The following is a 14,070-nucleotide window of genomic DNA, read 5'->3' as shown; positions in this document are numbered from 1 at the left end:
CACACACTGCATAACGAAAGGGAGGGCAGGAGTTACAATTGTAACCTCCTTTACATTACTAGGTCTGCTTTTACTTCAAGAACTGTTTAAAATAATTTCAAACGTTAGAGTAAATCTCTAGTAAATATTTAAACTATGTATAACTAGTCACAAATAAATTAAGCTGATTTTATGCATTCTCTCTAATTAGAAGGGCACAGCATTTGTTGAAACGTGATTAGTATTATTCATTAAGCAAAAAATTCTCATTTGTATCTTATTATCACTATTCTGCATAAACCAACACAATTTGTCATGAACTCCCTCATTTGCTGTATCCTCAAAAAGCAGATTATGCTTATTTTTCATTTGGACAGTGGAAAATCAAGCCAGGTGTTTGGCAGCACCAGAGTGTTCAGGTGTAACTGTGCCAGTGATGGTACATTACTAGCAGCGTGGATGAAGAATGAGGCATGGAGAATCTTGGGACTGAGGTGCCTTGAGGCCCATCCCTTTAGAGTGGTCCTGCTGATGAGACAGGTGGTGTTGTATAGGACTAAAAAAAAAGAAGAGAGAAACTTTTTTGTAAAGTCAGCCTTTCACCTTCAAGTGGAAAGGAGAAGTGCTTTCACATTGCTGCTGCAGCACTGAAATGTCTGGACGTCTTTGTGGCTGATACTTCTGTCTTAAAGTTTTCTAAAGCTGAAAAACGCTGGTTGGTGCATAGAGGTCTCTGTCACTGCCACTGTCTGAGACAAATTGGTATGATGTTGCACAGGCAGTGCACTGTACATAAATATTTATGTGTGACCTTGATTGTAGTATATTATGCAGGATAACTAATTCACTGTATGCATATTCTTCCCCTTCTTTCCTCTCATTTCTTTTTAAGCTTTGAAGAACATCTCTATAAATATCCCATATTTAATTCTGCCCTCATTCACATGCATGTAAAACATTAGTAATACTGCTGAGCTCAATGGTGCTGAGTCAGTGTAGAGTGTGTCGGAATGGAGTAGCAGGCTTTCTACATCAGCTCAGTGGTGTTACGGATTTAAAAACCATGTGAACTCTGTGTTCCAGCTGCAAGGATACAGGACTAGGTGTCACAAGGACTGGGCTTTTCTGACTTTGTCACTAACTGATTTATCACTTTGTTCCTTTGTGTCTATAAACTGGGATTATAGGGACAATGATATTCAATAGGCACCAACATCTACCAACATGTAGGGGGAAAAAGTACTGTAAAATTGTTACACATTGTTATTTCTACATTGGATAGATGATAACATTAAAATAATCATCTACGTTTTAGGGTTGTGTTTCCTACAGCATGTTTTTCAGGTCTGCCAAAATTTGGTTGTAAGGCAATGAGTTAAGTTGTTACAATGCCTTTGATAAATACTTGTAGGGATCAAGCACAGTTTTGGCTATATAGACAGGCAGAGTCCAGCCTCTCCGGATGGCAGACTGTTTGAATTCTTCACTGTTTTCTTCAACTTTGACAGTGGTGAATACCCGAGTAAGTTCTAGGCAGCATTGTAGATGGTAGCCCTCAGAGTCTAGCATGAGAAGTGATACACTTGTGTACTCATTCTCTGCAGTTCCCTTTTTTGTCTTTGGAAAGAAGTTACTACTTTATCAAACTGGACTGTCTCAGAATTTTTACACTGAATCTGATGTCTGGTCATATATTTGGAGCAAGTAAGCAATGAGACAGCTCTGCCTGTGTTATGATATGGAAATATATTGACACTCTTGCAAGAGATATGACAGGAAATTTTCATCCGGAGATCAAAGCAGAGGAAAAGTGCCATTTCCAACATAACCCAATGGCAATGAAAAGTTCTGTGCAGAGCAATAGTGAAAAGGAAGGACTTTCTGTATGATCATGCTAAAATAATAAAAGCATAGTTACAAACATAAACCCCACATCTTGCCACTTAACAATTCATTAATATTATACATCATTGCCGTTGCTCATCTATATCTTGTCTATGAGTTGCTAAGACCAAGTTGATTCCATTTTACTGAAAATGTACTTGTGAATTACAAATCCAGGCTATGAATAGCTTAAATAGCTAGTAAGAGAAACAATTACATTTTCTTTCTCTCTAACATGCAATTTTAATTTTCATAACTCTAAAAAAAAACATATCCCCCACAATGCAGGCCTGCCAGGAGGCCAGAAATCTGCAGGCTGTGGCCTCTCAGGCTGTTTTCCAATGACTCATTTTTAATTTTAAAGAAGCATTATCTCTAGCTAGTAAATTAACAACAGCCTATAGTGCACACACACTGTCATCCATCTGCTTAAGGCTCTTGTCATTTGACACCAGCCTTGTATCTATAGACTTCATCTGGTATTCAAAAGCTATCAACCCTGCCTCCAAGATAGCCCACCTTCTGGCTCCAGGCTAGAAGAGTGACTCTCCATTTCCAATTCTAATGAACACATAGCTAGCAGCAGTTTTTCCATTAAGGAGCTGGTGTTCTTAGAAAACAGACAATGTTGGAATTACTTGGATCCAGAACTGCGTGGAAAGAGTTTTTTAAAAGAGACTGAACTACTTTAAGAGTGTTCCTTAGGCAGCCTGACTTCTGTTTCTGCACTTCTGTCAAACATTATACTTGGTGTTACCTCCTGCTTGTAGTACATTATAGTACTATTGTGGTAGTGTTTATACTGCTGCATTCTGAGGAGTGGAGTGTATTAACAGATTAAATTCTTTATATTATCTTCCAAATTATGAGCACCATTGTTAAGGAGTTTTGAAAAATACAGGTAATACCAAAAATCTCATGACTGGTATGAATCAGCCAAATGAGAAAAAGCCATGACACGGTTGGAAAGGAGTAACTATTTCACAGTTACTATATTTTGTGTCATTTCAAATTTGGCTGAAAAAGAGGCAATTTGTATCCTTGCAAATATTTTCTATTTAATCCAATGTCTGTTGTAAAGAAGTGGTAAGGATTTAACAGAGAATTGTGTCTCCTTCAGAAGCTTCAGCCATTGCAGGATAGAATAAGTTCCAAACACCTTCTGCTTCATCAAGGTTAGGGAACTTATTCCAGGAGTAATTGAAGAAAGGAGGCTCATGTTCAAGACCCCAAAAGATGTATTTTTTAAATATTTTCTTTTCCTGATTATGATAGATGAGTAAAAGTGAGAAGAATTGACACAAGTTATACAGAATTGTAATTAGGGATGAAACATAGGTGATACCAGCATTCAAAAATCAAGGAACGTGCGAAAGGTAGTTTATCCTTTTGTTTTACCTCTTTCCACAAGTTTGGAGAAGTTCAATCTAGGACATTTGTTTGTAATTTCTTTTTCTGATATTCTATGCAAATCTGTGAAAAAAATAATCTGTGTTTTGGTAAGGTTTGTTTTCACTATATGCCTCACAGAAAGTCTCTTTCATTCACGTGTCCTGTATCCTTCCACAGTGGATGTTGTGTCATGGTACTTGCAAGAAAATACAGCTCTGAAGGACATATATGGTAGTAACTCTGCCTTCACTGACTCTTTGGTCGGTAGGTAGAGGGTGTGGAAAGTACCTGTACTGATTTAACACACAAGTAATTATGCTTCAACATGTGATAAGACCCAGGATGATATTCACGAATGTTCAGTTGAGGAGTGAGGCTGAGAGAGAAACAAGAGGCTTAAGATAATCAGGCTATTCTGAACCCTGATCTGTCAAAGATGTGAAAATGGCGTAGCTCCATTTCTGCAAACTCCTGCTGATGACTTGTGTCTTTTTTCACAGATACAAGGTTTTACTAGTCTGCTATCAGTCATCATTATTTTTTATTGAGTTATATTTGAAAGAATGAGTCTTTAACTGGTGTTTGTGAGACTTCTAAACTTTCTTCTGAACAGAAAGAGTCAAGTTATTTTGAGGAATACAGTGACAGTTTAACAAAAGGAAGCTAACTATATTATTTAATAACATTCTTAGTTGAATGAGTCATTTTCTTGTAATTTGTATGAAGACTACAAGCAGTATCTCTAAAATGGCTGGGGAAACCTTCTTGTGTGTGTATCAAACATGAAACTGCCCTAGATTAATAGACCTTTGGCTAATTTTTCCATTTATTGATACTTTCCAAATCAAAATACTTTTTAATTTGATTTCAGTTGGGTAGTGTTATACCAGGCGTTTCACTTCAGTACATAGTGAGATATGTAACAAACAAAAAAAAGAGCCCCTTATACTCAGTCTTTATAATATGTGACAACAACAATATGTGTCAAATTAGAAGAGAAATGGCTGTTGATTTCTACTCTTTAAGAAAATAAGACTTGTATGTAAACAATTTAATATAAAGCATCTAATTTGCTTCCAATTATATAGTATATAAAGCATTAGTAATGGAAGCAAATTAGGCATGATTTTTATTTATACATTTTCAATTGGGAAAATTGGCCCTTCACCAAATGTAGCCCTCACTCTGCAAACATTTGCTTACTTCCTTACCTTTAGGCATCTAATTAATACTCCTGAAGTCAGGGGGACAAGTTCTGTGATTATAGTTTAGCAGCTGTAACTGTCTACAGGTTTGGAGGTCAAACAGAGACTTAGCCTGGAAAGCATACAGAGAAAATACAATAGGGTGCCAAAGTGACACTGGGATTGCAGCGCACTGTGCAATACTTCCTTGCCAAATATATTATGAATTTGCCAGACTTGGCTTTTGGTTTTGAAGGCTGAATAGTTTTCCAGTACCCTTCTTTAGGTAAGCAAGCAGGTGTTTATATTCTAATTTTCTAATGCAAGAAGGGGTTCGCTTAAGGCTGCAGGTTCAAGAACCTATTATTGGAGGGAAGGTTAGAAATGAACAGCTCTTGGTTCCTGGTTCTGCATTCCGTTCACAGCAAAATGCTGTTCTCCAAGAAAATCTGTGGAAATATGTACATAAATTATAATTATAAACATGTAGCTTATTGTGTCCAGTATATATTCACTGGTAGACAATGAGTATTAGAGGAATAATAACTAATCCTGTCTGATGGTGCGCAAGACTTCTTATGATGCTTTATAAATAATAATCCATTCTGTAAGAGATTATTTTGCTGTGTAGTGCTTGCTACGAAGGGTGCATCCACAAACAGAATTAGGTATGCAGTACCCAATCTTCCACGGGATCTTTCATGTATTGTTTGTGTTATCTGTTGCACAGTTGATTCATCGGAATGAGTTTATCAGGCAGATAATGGACAGACACCGTATTCTGTTTTTCAAATTCAAATGAACAAATTACATTTCTATTCGTTAAAAGTGAGAAAATGGATAAAAGATAAATTCCAAATTTCTATTTTTGTGGCTCACCATTGCCTATGTAGATAATAGCACAATTTTACTTCTGTGGTATGAAATGCTGTTGTTTTTCTTTTACAATACAGACACTTACCAGACAAAGCAGTAATGTTACCTGCTGACTTTGCCACTTGGTTTTGTAAGGATCTGACAGTACAGGGTAAGAAGTGAAGGGACTTTCTGATCCAGAGGCCACCAGGGCTGTAAACAGGTTTCAGTGGATGATGTATCAGGCCCAAGGGGTAAAGGGTGTGACAGAATAGCAGTGGTACTTGGTATACAGAAAAGTCTGGAAGTGGCTTTTGGTAGTGAGACAGCTTTTTAGCTATTCCATCATAAAATACTCTAAACACGTTAGCGGAATGGTACCTTTACACATGAGGATTTTTCTTCATTGAAAACATTTTATGACCATCCGTGTACCTCATAGAAGAGAACTTTTTTTAAAAAAGGTACCTTCAACCCCATCTTTTACAATCAAATCTGCTTCAGTCTAACTGAAATTTGTATCTGTAAATTGTCCCATATTAGCCTATGTTGATTTTTTCCCAGTTATCTGTATGTATAAGTGCAGCAATAGTCACAAGGTATATTCTCAAAAGTTTGCAAAATCTCTATAGAGATTATAAATTACAGCACCAAATTTTAAGGACTCAGTGTAAGAAGTACCTTGGCTAGTCCATTAATTTATTAATTATTAGCCAAATTATGTTGTGGGAAAACAATGCTTTAAGAATTGACTGATAGAATAGGCAGTTGTGATTCCATAACTAGCAAAGTATATATTCAGTATTTGTACAGTTAGATATTCAGTAAATAATGATAGTAAATAATACTGTACGGTAAATAATACGGAATATCAAGGGTGCCAAATAATAATAAAAAAAAACCTTAAGGAAAAGACTTGAAAAGAGATTCTATTAATGAAAATAAATACTGTAGAAGTACTTTTTATAAAGAGAATGAATGACAAAATATTTCAGGCTAATCTAAAACAACCTAATCTCAGCCTCTTTCCCTTTCATACTTTGCCCAAAACTTGTTTTATGTAGTCACAAAGTCTTTTCTCCATATCTAAATACTGAACAATTACATCATAAGTTCAGATCTGCAGACTCTTTGTACACATCAAATGTGGGCTGTGCATTCAGAAATCTTTCTCTGCTTCAGCCTCTCACAAGCTGATGGTAAAAATCTACAATAGCTCTTTTCTTACCATTCATATACATTTCAGAAATATGGGCAAAGCAGCAGTCATTCCTCTACAAGCTGGAAATCTCAGCATACCCCAACCACATTCCACATCTGGAATGACTACCAATTTTTGCCTATTTATATGGTTAAGAGCTTAATGATACACCCATTGCTTCCTTTCTGAAAAAAATAATGAAAAAGATTGACCTACAACCCCTGAGGAAATTATTTGTTTAGAGGACATAGGTTAGAGGTAAAATTGTATTTTGGATCTTTACAGTTCCTTTTCAGGTATCCAACTCCTGTGAAATTCATTCAGATTTGGACAATAAATTGCTTAAGATCTCTAGACTGTTGACCCATTCTCTAAGAAATAACTTTATTTTCAGCATAGACTTCTCTGTGTATCAAACATTTTTAGGTGTTTGGATTCATGTAAATAAAAAGTTAAAGCTACAGATGTCTATCCATAGTTTATCAAGCTATTTTCAGACTTTCCTTATAAAAAATTCAAATTAGTTTCTTTTGATTATGTTTGAAATGCTGCAGTAATAGGATGGAGGAAATTGAATTAACCATTCTCTACCTGAAGCTTTATTCTTGTTTTGGCAGAAAATTCATGCACTTCATTCTGTTATTTAGGATCTTTTTTGTCCACTTCTAAACTGGAAACTTTAGCAATATTTGTAATCTGAAATATGTAGCTGAGTGCTTAAACAAGGCTTAGAAAACAATATTTTGAAAGAATGGCTGAGTGCCTGCAATATCTATAATGTTCAGGACAATATATCTGTATTTTAATCATCTGGTTGAAAATGAAGAAGCATGCCATTGTATGATTAATGAAAACTACTGTTTTTAAAGTTATGGTAATACATGTATGTTAAAGATATAGACTATTTGTTGTAGTTATTAAAGTTTGCTGTTATCATCGGCAACATTGCACACCAACACCAGACTACTTGGTGTGTTGTACAACCCTCCACTTAAAGAAATGTACTTTTATTCTGTGATGGTGCATTGATACTACAAAGTTAAGTGAGCATGATTTAACTTTAAACATCATGCTATGTTTCCAATTAACCATTAAGTTGTCATTTACATAAACCCAAATGTTATGATAGGAAAAAGCAATTGCTGTAGCCAGAAAAAAAATTTCAAACTTTATACAGATCAGTTCAATAAGCAAGAGTTCTTGATGTGTTATAAGGCAGTGGCTTCACAACTCGTGGGACAAATTGCAGTTTGATCAGCTGCCAATAAGTGAGGTCATACTCGTATCTTTTTTATTTGTTTATTTTTAATTTGTGGGTGAAGACTGTGCTCATTAAAGTGAGGAACTCCACACTAGTTTTAGCCAAGTGTTACCATATTCTGTATAATGAATTGTGTACGCTTGTATCGTTTTCAATAGTTCATCTAATTTTCCTTGGAATTGCATGCAGTACTTTATTAAAGTATTTTTCCGATCTTACTATTTATATTTCTGGTACAAACCTGCATTTGATTACACTCGTGCTCTTCTGCTGTGGAAGTGAGCTTGTTGCCCTTTTTTTTTGGTTTTGCTTTGTTTTGTTTTTTGGGGTTTGCTTTTCCCTTGACAGGGAAGAGAACTAATTGACTGAGCAGTGAGATAAAGTTATTCTCTGCATTTTGAGATTTATAACAAGTACAATGAATTTGAATTACTGTAAACCTTTACAGCTTTATGTTGTTTTCTTTGTCATATCACGGAATAGAAAAAATTTTCATGATCTGTTCTTTAGCAAAATAAGTAACTTTTTTATTTCTGATTTGTTAATAATTATACGGCCTTTGATTTTCTTCAAATTTTATTGGGTTAATTATTTAGCTTATTAAGAAGTACTGAGAAGATCTATTCTGGTGCAAATAGATACCAATGGCTTAATGCTTTAGCCACAAGGCTAAGCAGTATCCAATCGCTGAGTCCTGTGACGTTTAAAATACCCAGTTTGTGTCTGTAAATGTTTTCCCTTTTGAAAATGTAAACTTTCAGCATTAATGCTGCCATTACGAGAATGCTGCTGGCATTGTTCCTATGTTAGAAGATAACTACTGGACTCATTCCTGACATGTAACATTTCTTTCCTTCAGGGAGGTGGGTAGATGAGCACCCAGAGCTTTAGTGCTGAACTGTGGAAATCGGGTAAGTTCTCCTGTTGCTTTTATTGGAATTGTGTGGCTTCCAAAATATGTAAGGAGTTGATGCAGAAAGCGTCTGTGTAGTTCACATTACTAGAAAAATTTGGGGTTTTTACTTTGCACTGAGCTTGTTCCTGTTCTTTTACATAGTGTGCCTGGCAAACAGTTTGATTTTTGATTACCTTTTAGGCTTTTCAGATGACCTACATGGAGCTTTTTATTTTTGTTTCTGCTGACTAAGGTGTTTCCTTAAGTTATTTCCTGCTTTGTTGTTCTGTAAAAGCACACAAAATTCACCCTAGCTTGGAGGACTATCACAGGTGCTATGAACCACCTAAGACTTTGTAATAAAATGTATTTCCCAGATAGAGACTAAAAAAATCTTTTGGGGGCCTTGGTGTATCTTCTACCTGGATGGAGAGCCAATGCTCTGGACTTAGCCTGTAACAAAGTGAAGAAAAGGAAAGAGTCACAATGTGACCCAGGGATCACTTCTTCATCTCATCATACATGCATTTCCCACCTTTCTGTCCCAGCATTTTCACTGCCTCCTTCATCCTTTACGGTTCTTCCTCTGTAATGAAGATGGTCTTATTTGGTGCCCTGAAGGCATCATTTCCCCCTTAATGAAATGCCACACGTGCTTTTACACACTGCAGGGGCGTAGGTTCTGAGCTTTGGTGGACTGCCAGCTCCACTTACTGTATGGAGGGGGGGGGAAAGCACAGGAGTACAATCCTTTTCAAGTCTTCTATTCCCTACAGAATGTATTAACAAGTCTGAAAGCAGCTGTGCTTGCTCCAGCTGTAAGGATGGTAGATCTAGAAAAATGTAACCAGCCTTCCCCGTGCCACAAGTTTCAGTCTAACTGCATGATTACCCGTTCCTTCTCTAGCCTCCAGTAAGAAGGAAAATCAAACAACAAATCAGCAAATTGTGTAAAGTTATGGAATTAGAGAAAAATCAAAGAACTGTCAAATGGACTTTCATTACTCTTTATTTATAATAACATGCATAAAATTGCAAAGAATAAAGTAGAAAACCTGAAATCCCATGAAAGACACTTTGCACTGAAATCTCATGAAAGACATTTTGCACTGCATATATTGTTGAGTTAATGTGAAATACCTGTTTAAATTGACTCTTTCTGTAGTTTCCTTGTCATACATCTTAATGTCAGCAACATCTGCAATGGAATTGCAATGCGGATCAGTGCAGATTATCACCAGTTAATAAAGAGTCAAAAGCACGTTTTAGGTAGCACAATCTCTTCAGTTTATTTTTATGGATAATCTACACATATGTTTTCAATAAAGACTTACATTAAACACAAAAGTTATGTACAGCATGACATGTGAATGATTCTATTATTGGCATAGCATTTTCTTGGCTAAGATCAAATCCTACAGCTTGGTCTCCTCTTCTGATCTTAGCACCAAATACTCCTTTTTAGTTAACTGTGCTCTAAAGAATGATTTGAACTCTCATTTTGACATGGATCTCGTAAGAGAGGTACTCTTAACTTTATGTATATCCCGATAATCGAGAGGGAAAATATTAAATTATTGAATTCAGAGGATCATTCCTTAAACAATGATTCTCATGTAAAACGAGATGGTGGGAGAATCTTTCATCCTAACTGTCGTTTTAAGTCATGTCATGAAAAAGATCAAGACTTCAGTAATTTAAACTGAAAGTATTTGGATGCACTGCTGACTCATTAGGTGTGAACTGTAGTTTTCAAAATGATCTCAAGGATGTCCAGAAATCACAACGGAAGAAAAGAAAATCCTATTCCCCAGCCCCAGAGGCAATTTTGAAAATATAATTCTAGTTATTAGTGGATCTTATTAACTGCACAAAACTTCTGCCTTATCTTTGTTACCACAAGAAATACATTTTCTGAGAGCACTGTTTCTGAAGATGATATTTATCCCTGATTGATTGCCTTTGAGATGGTGGCACTTTCCATTTTATGAAAATACTATAAAGCCTTGACCAGTGAGCCTCAGAAGGGCTCTAGGGGTGAACAAACAGCTGTCTAGAACCCCAGGACCCACAGGGTGCAAACTGGATAAGTTAAACAGTGCTACAAATTATCTAGTGTTTGAATGGGGGAAAGATGGCATGCCTCCGTCTCTGCGAGCGTTCCCCGCAGGCCTACCAGCTTTGTTTAGTTCTGAATTGGGTCAGCATTTGCTGCCAGGCCAGCAGCCACCATGGACGACAGAAATGGGCTTAGCAGTTTAACATTTAGTTATAGCCAGCTTCAATTTTCTGAGTCTTGTGACCCCTTGGAGTGCTGCCACAGTAAGTGTAAACACTGCTGGTGAATATTGTAGAGTCAAACAACCCACTGGTTTCAAGGAAATGCATTTAGGATCAGAGTTTTTTGTAGTAATGTCCATGTTGTGAGCCCAAGCTACCTGACAATCAAAGTTTTAAACCGCTGTAACTTTCCCCTGGTATCCAGAGATTTGCTCTCCCACCTGTGTTTAGGGGCACTCAAAAGAATTGGCTGGGGTCTTCTGTGAAAGTGTCACATACATAGCAAACCTTTTTGTATTTGTAGCAGTAACAGTACAGGATGACTGCAAGTACAGCATTTCTTCTTAGTAGTTTTATTATTAATTATTTTTAATTATAATTAGGTTTTAGTAATATAAGAATTAATAGTAAAATCAGTAATAGTTGCATCTTCAGTGGTATGTATCTGTGGCTGCTGTTAATGTGGCGTGTGAGCAAGTGATGTATTTGGTCTTAGAGTAGCACAATGTTACTGTGATTACAGATGCCTAAATAAGCGCTATGTGTGTATAGCGCATCCAGCTCCCGCATGAGTGGTAATACGTCAGGACATCACAATACAACGTCTTACTGATTTAATGGGCATTTTGCTGCATTCCATGCAGCTAGAATAGGAAAGGAACCACCAGACATCATGTTTTTATTGTTTGCAAGTCTTTGTCTCTGCCAGGACACACAAGTTGTCAGAGCTCAGTGGACTTTTTGCGGGCAGAGTCTGAATGTTCAATTACTCAGACCGAAAGCCGGAGCAGCACTGCATAAACATTGACAATATGGAGCAAAATGCACTTAGATTAAAAAATAAAAAGATCGGGAGGTTTTCTTGCGTACAGTAAGCCTAAGCCCTTTCAGGCATGAAAATAAGCAGATTTCTGAGGTTCTGAATGTACATCTTGATGCTAACCGTTTGAATTTACAAAATAAATAAACAGAATATCCCCAAACGAAGCCCTGCTTGAAGCACTGAACATGCCAGTGGCAAGTTCTGCTTCAGACTCCAAGAGATAAAGTACGTTAGCGTGTGTTGGTTAGTCTAATTTATTCAGTGTCATTGCCATATCACAACCTTCTGTTTGATTTTCTTATAAACTAATAATTTCCTGAATGAACTAATACTGCCACAGCCACTAGTACCTCTGCCTTGTAGAAGTTTTTTATTGTTGTGTATGCAACTAAATTGAAATATCTTTCACTTGAAATATTGACTTTAATATCTCATTTGAAAAATTCATGAAGCCTTTGATGTTAAATCCATACTCAATTTAGCCAAATGCCATTAGAATATGCAATACGCCTGAATACAGAGAGCATTATTGTCTGTGTTTCTGCAGAAGAATTACATTTTATGACTGTAACGTCAGGATCTTTTTTGGATTTGTTCATGAAGAAAAGAAAGGGAAAGGCAGCACATTAGAAGCAAAATGAAAAGTGGTATTGATTAGGCTCTCTTTTACCCTCTCTTTGCTTCAGTGTCTAAATGCATGGAAATAAGGGTTGTGCCACAGCAAGTAACAATGCTCTGTAATGAATGGAGCAATCTTTAGAAAATTAGTGTAAACATGTATGATAGTGCACAGATGTTGCTCCTAGTAACTGTTGTACATTTATTTTACATCTCCATTTACATACATCTCTTTATTTCCTAATCGTATCATAATAGAAACATGACAATAGTTAATGATTTCATAAAACATGGAATGTAAAGCTGACAGAGAGGTAGAACATTAATTGAAACCTATAGCTATAGTACATTAGAATTACATCTCCTAAATGACTCATGATAAAAATTTCCCTCTTTTACAGAGAAAGACAAAGACAGGTAAAAAACTAGGCTTTCAGCAAATTAATTTTTTTCCCCAGTAAAACAGAGACTGGCAAATGTTGCGAAATCTCCTGAGTGCTAATAGAATGGTGTTTGCCTTTAGTAATTTATGGGCACTTTTCCCCCAGCTATCGATCACATTTGAAAAAAGTAAACTGCATTAACATTTTAGGCAATAATGGCTCCAGAAAATGTTTGATTTTTATCACTACCAAAACTGAAGTCGTGATACTTGGTTCTTTAGCAGATGTGGGAGAGCCTGTAGCAACGTTTATGCAAGTGCCGAGGTCTAACTAAATGAACTGGATATAAACCAATGCTTTGAGCTTGTTATGTTATCTTAAAACATAAAAAGTAAGTTGATGGCACAAGTCAGGAGACTGCTGTGTAGCAGTGTAATGAGGTGTCCAGAGGACCTTGGGGTCTATGATGGTTAAAATCACCGTGATAAACCAAGTGAGGAGGAGGAAGGGAGAACTGCGCTCTGCCACCATCTTCTGGCCAGTCCTTGGGACATAAACTGCCTCTGCTTCACCTCCTGCGCGGTTTTCCAAGTCTCCTCTTGCCTCAACCCGGAGGACAATCGCAGCCATTTGAAGCAAGCTCATACTGGAAAAATTACGTATTTTTAAAACTTTCCAAACGGCAACTGCATCTTAGCAAACTCATGCAGGTGTATATTAAAGTGGATAGTGCAAAGTGCCAGACTAAGGGAGCGGAAAGCTCTGTGAGTGAATCTAGAACATTAGTGCCTGGGATGTTCTGCTTGGAATTAGGGGAAAGTGTCGCTGTGGTCAGTGATGATGACCCTCATGAGGTCAGATAGTCCTGAATGCTCTAGAAACATTTGTTAGATGTGATGATGACTGGACTCAAATTCCTGCAGAATTTTTATATATTGTGGCAGGAAACAGCTTCATTTCAACAGTTAACACTTTTTTAACCTCAGGGTTAGTGTGACAGCAGTTCCCTGAATATGAACCCTTGGGGCTGCTTTTGGTGAAACTACATGGGTGCAGAGAGGCAGCTTGAAGAATTAAGTCTGACTGACCCCTTACTAAATTTTTTCTTGCTTTTGTTGATCTGCTTCCATGTAATTATTTGTTGCACTCATTAGGTATTTGGAGACTGCTTACACAACTTACAGCTTCATTTTTGGGAAGCAGTGTTGTAAGGTAGATCGACACTGAAAGTGAAATTAGAACTGAAGATTCAGACTTTAGATTAGGTTCCTGGTTTTACCATGGGTCTTCACCATTTGCAGAAATCTGTGATCTA

At 36.8% G+C, this 14,070-nt stretch overlaps 1 protein-coding gene across 16 annotated transcripts in view; it reads left to right on the top strand.

Moving 5' to 3' along the window:
• The window catches only part of LOC308071356 (uncharacterized protein), a 533,731-nt gene that overhangs the window by 157,619 nt on the left and 362,042 nt on the right, over positions 1-14,070 (top strand). For all 16 annotated transcript variants that reach the window (XR_013931099.1, XR_013931100.1, XR_013931101.1 and 13 more), the window contains one exon: positions 8,616-8,667. The gene's annotated coding sequence lies outside the window, so the exon portion shown is untranslated. The remainder of the gene's footprint in view (positions 1-8,615; positions 8,668-14,070) is intronic.

This window comes from Falco punctatus, assembly GCF_963210335.1.
Source record: "Falco punctatus genome assembly, chromosome: 11".
NCBI lineage: Eukaryota > Metazoa > Chordata > Aves > Falconiformes > Falconidae > Falco > Falco punctatus.
This window is presented reverse-complemented; position numbering and strand designations above follow the sequence as displayed.